Genomic DNA, 7633 nt, shown 5'->3' on the forward strand with positions numbered 1-7633 from the left:
AAAGTCTGTCATATTCAGTCTCCCGAAAGAAGTAAAATCAGTCACTGCCCCTTTCTGTGCGGGGCAAAGCTTCAGAAGATGGAGTTCTGCATAACCAGCCTTGAGATCCAGCCTTAGTGACACCAGATTGCACAGGAAACCCATCCCCCCATCCCTCAGCCTCCCCGGTATCATCTGGCCCATCTCAGCACCACAGTCTGTGAAGTATTCGTGCTTTCAAGGGCTGGCTCAAAGATACAGATAACAGTCATAAGTAGGGCCAGTGTTTGCTGGCAGCGAAAACAGAGTAATTGACAAGCATGAGCAATATATAATCCTTTACAGCCGGAAAGTGCATTGGGGGGAGGGGACAGGAGCCAGCTGTGTAGGGAAGGTGGGGCCCAGACACTGGGCATTGAGAGCCTGGAGCCGGCTGTGTGCTGGGGAGACAGGGCATGAACCAGCTGTGTGCAGGGGAGATGAGCAGGGGAGAGCTGCTGTGGACGCAGCCGAGAGCAGGTGCGAGGGCCATCCGCTCTGCAGCCTGATGAGGGAGCCCGACGTCCCACTGCCAAGTGCCCCATCTCCCAAGGGGAAGCTCCAGTGTTTTTTCTGAGCCCAGACTTGTATGAGGAGGGAAGAAATTGGCAGCAAGTCTCAAAAGCAGCCAGCCCCCAGCCTCTGCCCCGTGCCCTGGGGAGGAGTCAGGGGTCTCCAGGCAGAAATGTGGGGTTTGTGACCCTGCATCCCCAACCACCTTCTGTTCAGCTATTCTGGATACGAAGGGTGATTCCAGAAATGAAGAGTAATTTCAGGGGGAAATGCAGTAATAGCAGCAATTTCCGGAAAACACTGGCCCTAGTCATAACATTAAATACAATAGTCTCAAGTTCTATACCTGTGTTCATCAGATCTGTCCCTCTGCCTTCACATAGTTCACTCTGCTGGTGGGTTCCACCTCTTCCCTCATCTGTGTCTGTCTTGTCTATTTAGACTGTAAATTCTTCAGGGCATGGGCCATCTTTGTTGGGATCAAGGAGACGCGGAGTCAAGAGGTTTGTTAAGCAGGCGTCCCGAGCTCTCTTGAGCTGGGTTTTTATTAGTAATTAGAACAAAGAGCATGAGATCATAGTTACTTGTAACATATTGATTGGTTCACCCATAGCCATCTCCCCTTGTGCAATATATCATAATTGGTGAAGGGACTACGTGAGCTATTGGAGGGGCTACGTGCGCTATTGCCTAGTCTGTGCTTAATCAATAACCTGAGCATTGCTTTACCTTAAGCCAGGAGTAAATGTAATAAACACGTGTGTGGTTTGCCAGCACAGCATGTTTCACTACATCTCCCCCTTTTTGTTTTTAAGCAATTTGCAGGCATAATGAATGCTCTGTTTTGTATTAAGTCGTTGCCAAGGGCAGCCGTGGACAAATAGGCTAATAAGTGAAGGAATACACTGTAATATGCAGCAACAAAGTATTAATCCTGCAACTATAATAATAACATATGCAAACATTTGCTTTAGCCAGGATAGGTCTGGCAGCCATCCTTGTATGGTCGAACGTATCGTGCAGGTACCCAGAGCGGGCCGCTTGGTGTTGATACAGCTGCGTAACCGCGCCCCCAGGTGATTAGTGGCACAGGTCCGCTCCACTCCGGGCCAGGTAGCTGACGATAGGTTACCTTTGGAGCAGGAAGAACTTCGGTCGTCTGATAATGCCGTTGTGCCCTGGTGAAAAATTGAGAATTGAAAGGTAATAGATTTAAATGATTGAGTGTAAACAGTACTTGAGCCAGCCATTCTTCCTTTTCTGTCAGGCTGCCGGGGACAATTCCCCCTTTTTGTTTTTGCCGCAGGAGGGCAGTTTTTAATGTGCGATTAGCTTGTTCTACAATGGCTTGTCCTTGGGAATTGTATGGGTTGCCAAAGGTATGCGTGATTCCCCATCGCGTGCAGAACGCTGCCATCGCGGAAGAGCAATAGGCTGGGCCGTTGTCAGTTTTTAAAGCTGATGGCTTTCCCATCACTGCAAAGGAACGAATGAGGTGATTACAGACGTGTTTGGCTTTTTCCCCTTTTTGTGGCGTTGCCCATATATAGCCAGAATAAGTGTCTATGACTACATGCAAATAGGACCAGGGAGCTAATGGTGGGAACCGAGTGACGTCCATTTGCCACAATTGGTTTGCACCTAGCCCCCGAGGATTTACCCCGATAGCGGGTCCTGCGAGGTTTCCAGTACACTCAGGGCACTGCTGAATAATCGCTTGTGCATCAGATAGTGGTATGGAAAATTGCTTGGCCAATGCCCTAGCATTTTGGTGATGTAAGGAGTGACTTTCCATAGGAGAGCAGGGGAAAGCCTTTAAGGCGTTATCAGCATAGGCATTGCCTTGCGAGATTTCTCCGGGGAAAGGCTGATGACTTCTAACATGTGCGATAAAAAATAGATGTCGTCGGTGACGTAATATCAGTTGTAGGGAAAGAAATAAACCAAGCAAACTATTATCCAAAGATGCAGTAACACAACTAGAAGCAATATTACTAACAACATTGGCAGCATACAAACTGTCTGTTATGAGGTTAACTGGTTGATCAGAAAATGTGTTAAAGGCAAGAATTAACGCAGCCAGCTCCGCACGCTGAGGAGAGCGTTGCGGTAAGGTAAACTGGGATTTCCACTGGTCATTTTTCTTCCAAGCGACCACCCCTCTGGAGGGGCCACCATCGGTGAAAATGGTAAGAGCTTCTGTTATGGGAACGGGAGATACCAAGTAAAATACTTTCAGCGGAATATGCTGAGCAACTTGGAGACGAGGATCCTTGGGAGTATGGTAAGTTACGGACCCAACATAATTGGCTAGGGCTATTTGCACCTCCTCCGAGTGCATACATGCAACTTCCCAGGTGGCGATGGGGATGGGGATAATAATGTTTACTAAATCCATGGCAAACAAGTTTAGTGCTCGATTGCGTCCTTTAGTGATTAATTGAGCAAACATTCCAGACAATGGGACGAGTGTGTTTTTGTGTGTGTGTGGTAAATACATCCACTCGAGGATAAATTCTCTCTCACTTGTATGTTGAAGTAATGCCCCCATGAATTGCTTAGTGTCCCCAAGAATGATTAAGGATGGGGGCACGTCAGGTACTGCTCTATCTACCCACCTTTCTGCCATGGCTTCGTTGACCTTATGCACTACCTCCCGTTGTTCGTTTGTTAGTGATATTATGTCTCCCGGTTGCTTTCCTAATTTTAGGGCATTAAACAGTGGAGTTAGCATAGATGTGGGAATCTTGTAATACGGTCTTATCCAATTTATGGATCCTAGAATTTGCTGTAGTACTACATATGTTAATTTTTTTGGCAAGGTAAGTTTTGGAAGTATGGGCATGGAGTATGCTGCAAGCATTTTATGACCTAAATATTGAAAAGGTTCGGCTTCCTGTATTTTTTCTGGGGCTACTACCAGACCCGATTGACTTAAGATATCAGTTAACTCACATTTCCATGTGGTGGGTAGGGGCCTACCGGCTATTAAGATATCATCCATATAATGGTATACAAGTAGCGTTTTGAACTTATTCCTGAAAGGTTGAAGAGCAGTGTTTACAAAATACTGACACATGGTAGGGCTATTTAACATGCCCTGGGGTAACACTTTCCAATGATAACGTGTTGTGGGTTGGGCGTTGTTCAGGACTGGCACTGTGAATGCAAAATACTTTCTATCCTTTTCCTGTAACGGTATTGTAAAGAAACAATCCTTTAAATCAATTATTGCCACCTGGTAGTCATAAGGGATTAAATTTGGATTGGGGAGGCCACACTGCAGGGGGCCCATTGGTTCTAATATTTTATTAATTTCCCGCAAATCGTGAAGGAGCCTCCATTTTCCTGATTTCTTTTTAATTACAAAAACAGGAGTATTGTACGGGCTTGTAGTATGCTCAATGTGTTCATCTTTCAATTGTTGCTCAACTAATTGCTGCAAAGCTTCTAATTTTTCTTTAGGTAATGGCCATTGTTCTACCCAGACTGGTTTATCAGTTTTCCACTGTAACGGAAGAGCCTGAGGCTTACTCATCTTCCAAAACCAGTTTTGCCCCTATCTGTTCTAACAAATCTCTTCCCCAAATGTTAAACTGTAAAGGCAATATGCAGGGTTGAATATATGCTATTATGGGACCTTGTTCCTGGGATTTTACTGGTAACCATTGAGAGCTCTTTTTAGATGCTTGGCTTCCTCCTACCCCGAATACCGCAGGGGCTATCTCAGAGGGCCATTTAGGTTCCCAATCCTTTTCAGCTATGACAGAAACATCCGCCCCTGTGTCCAACAAACCGGTCAGCCACTTACCTTGGAGGTTATACTTACGTTGAGGTTTGTGCAGGGATATTCGATGTACCAACGCTGCCACCTGTGGGTGAAAGGAAGAGTCGCTGTCGCCTTCAGTACGGGTTGATCCAAAGCCTCCTGTACGTGTTACCTGTGATTTTTCTCCAGGGAGCTCATATGGCAACAGTATCATTTGTGCCCAGGAGTCCCCTCGTCTTAAAGTAAAAGGCAGGTGACTCCAATACTGAACATATATTTTTCCCTGATAATCAGCATCAATCACTCCTGGAACTACCATAATTCCTTGTTTACTTGCTGATGACCGAGGGAGTATAATGCCCACCGTCCCTTCAGGAAGGGGCCCTTTTAATTGAGTAGGCATTAAAAGAACTTCCCCCGGTAAGAATGAGGATTTTTCTTCTTGATTATACACGTCTATTCCAGCACTGCCGGTCGTTGCCGGTTGTGCTCTAGTCAATTCTTCCACCCCCCTTGTTTTTCCGGGGCCCGGGGAGGGCCCGATCACTGGTTTCCCTGCCCCAGTCCTGATCGACATTGATTTGCCCAATGATACCCCTTGTTGCATTTAGGACATTTTTTGGAGGGCCTACCCCCTTCCTGGGGTCTTCCTTTATGTGCTCCCCCTCCAGGTGCCCTACACTGGCTTTTAAAGTGACCCGTTTTTTTGCAATTAAAACAATTTCCTGTGGGTTTATTACCTTGTCTTATAGCCCCCGCCAAAAGAGCCATAGCATGGGTTTGACTACCGACATCCGCGCAAGCCTGAATCATGTCCACTAAAGTGTACGAGGGGCGATGTATTATAGATTGCAGTACCTTCTTGCAGTCAGCATTAGCTTGTTCATAGGCCAGTCGCCGTAAAAGCTCTGTCTGTGCCTCCTCGTTATCAACCTGCCGCTGTACTGCTTCCTTGAGCCTATCTATGAACTGCGGATACGGCTCTGTAGGCTGCTGCCGGGTGGCTGTGAAAGACCTAGTCGGTTTCCCACTTACGGGAACCCTTCTGAAAGCTCTCATAACACTAAGTTTAGTACGAATATATGTGTCTGGGTCTAACTCCAACTGTCCCTCTATAGTGCTAAATTGGCCTGCTCCATAAATCTGGTCAGGCGTGGCAGCTGGGGTTGAGTATCCTACAGCAGCTAACCTGAACTCACTGTCCCACACCATATACTGGGCGGGGGTCAGCACCATACGAAATAAGTCTTTCCAATCTTGTGGAGCCATCGTGTAGCCATTACCAATCCTTTCTAAGATGCCTGCCACGAAATTAGACCTGATGCCTGTCTCCGTGATAGCTTTTCTCACCTCCCTCAGTACTGTATACGGTAGCGCCGCCCACTCTCTGGCGGTATTGCCCTGTGCATCGACTCCTGCCGCTATAGGCATTAGCATGGGCAACTCCCCCTCCCACTGATGTTCTTCCTCCAAACTCAATTCCCCCGTCTCACGCGCCAACGCAACCGCCGCCCGGACGCAGCCCCCACGATTCCCCCGGAAACAAGGCTGATCAGTTCCTTTATTAACGGAGGGATCCGAGGGCCGCTGCCCCGTATCCGACACCGCAGGCGCTGGTGGTAGCACCCGCGGGTACGGAGGCGGTGTCGGCAGCGCGAGAAGCGGGGCGGCAGTGAGAGACGCCTGTGGCCCCAGTTTTCCCACTGCCTCAGTACAGCGCTGCCACATGAGCAGGTGCTGTACTGCTGCTCTGCTCTCGGTTTCTCAAAGAGCTGTGTTCCTATCTTTTGCCAATCTGCTTGCTGCAGGGACCCCTCTTCGGGATACCAGGGGCATTGACATTCTATTTCCTTAACAAAATCCTCTACATGCCGCAGCGTAACCGCTGGGCAACCGCTCCCCTCAATGAGCTTAAATAATTCCTTAGCATGAGCCTTTTGTGGCACTGATAAATCGCTCCCCATACTCACGAGTGGCTGTTTCCAGCGGGTGCACCTAGACTATTCCAGTCGGATGAGCAGGGGTCCTCGGGATCCAGTGTATCACGTCGGGGTCACCAGATGTTGGGATCAAGGAGACGCGGAGTCAAGAGGTTTGTTAAGCAGGCGTCCCGAGCTCTCTTGAGCTGGGTTTTTATTAGTAATTAGAACAAAGAGCATGAGATCATAGTTACTTGTAACATATTGATTGGTTCACCCATAGCCATCTCCCCTTGTGCAATATATCATAATTGGTGAAGGGACTACGTGAGCTATTGGAGGGGCTACGTGCGCTATTGCCTAGTCTGTGCTTAATCAATAACCTGAGCATTGCTTTACCTTAAGCCAGGAGTAAATGTAATAAACACGTGTGTGGTTTGCCAGCACAGCATGTTTCACTACACATCTTCTATTCTGGGTTTGTGCTGTGCCTAGCACAACGGGCCCACGGTTCATTGGCTCTTAGTCACTAAGGTCATGAATATGAGTTATAATAATAACTCTTCTGCCACTTTGAGCCAAGGAAGCCGGCCTTGGGGTGTTATGTCTTAAAAACGAGCTGGGGTTAAAACCATGGAATATTCCTTGTGACAAGTATCCCACAAATTCCATGGACCTTCCTTGTTTTCTTTCCCTTCCCAGGGTTTCCAGTTTCCAAACCTGATGTGATCTCGCAGCTGGAATGAGGGGAACAGCCATGGGTCTCAGACCTCTATGGCTCTAGAAAAAAGTGCTCCCGAGAGCTGTCTGCACAGGTGAGGAATTGGGTGAACCATCTCAACAACTGTCTGTGAATACAGGAAACCTTTGGGATGCCCTACAAAGACTCTCCAAGTTGTAAGTGCTCCAAGTTCAGAACTGTTCCCTGCAGATGTGACCTCCAGACTCACAGCTCTGCTGGTGCTGCTCACTCACGACCCGCAGCCCCCTGCGCTCCCTCCAGCTCTGACGGTGCTCCTCACTCCCAACCCGCAGCCCCTGCCATCCCAGTCCTGACCTCCAGACTCACAGCTCTGCTGGTGCCCCTCACTCCCGACCCACAGCCCCCTGGACTCCCTGCTGAGTTCCTCAGTCACTGTGCTGCTGGTGCCCCTCACTGCCGACCCGCAGCCCCTGCGCTCCCTCCAGTTCTAACGGTGCCCCTCACTCCCGACCCGCAGCCCCTGCCATCCCAGTCCTGACCTCCATACTCACAGTTCTGCTGGTGCCCCTCACTCCCGACCCACAGCCCCCTGCACTCCCTCCAGCTCTGACGGTGCCCCTCACTCCCGACCCGCAGCCCCTGCCATCCCAGTCCTGATCTCCAGACTCACAGCTCTGCTGGTGCCCCTCACTCCCGACCTGCAGCCCCCTG

The 7633-nt window shown here is 48.9% G+C and overlaps 1 long non-coding RNA gene across 1 annotated transcript; it reads right to left on the reverse strand.

Annotated features, from left to right (window-relative positions):
- Positions 1-1228: 1228 nt before the first annotated feature.
- LOC123360475 lies at positions 1229-6460 on the reverse strand. The gene is made up of 3 exons (XR_006576024.1): positions 6271-6460; positions 4361-4403; positions 1229-1709 (listed from the first exon to the last, which is right to left on the reverse strand). It is a non-coding gene; the product is annotated as an uncharacterized LOC123360475 (long non-coding RNA).
- Positions 6461-7633: the final 1173 nt, after the last annotated feature.

The sequence above is a fragment of the Mauremys mutica genome, unplaced genomic scaffold, assembly GCF_020497125.1.
Source record: "Mauremys mutica isolate MM-2020 ecotype Southern unplaced genomic scaffold, ASM2049712v1 Super-Scaffold_100267, whole genome shotgun sequence".
Taxonomy (NCBI): domain Eukaryota; kingdom Metazoa; phylum Chordata; order Testudines; family Geoemydidae; genus Mauremys; species Mauremys mutica.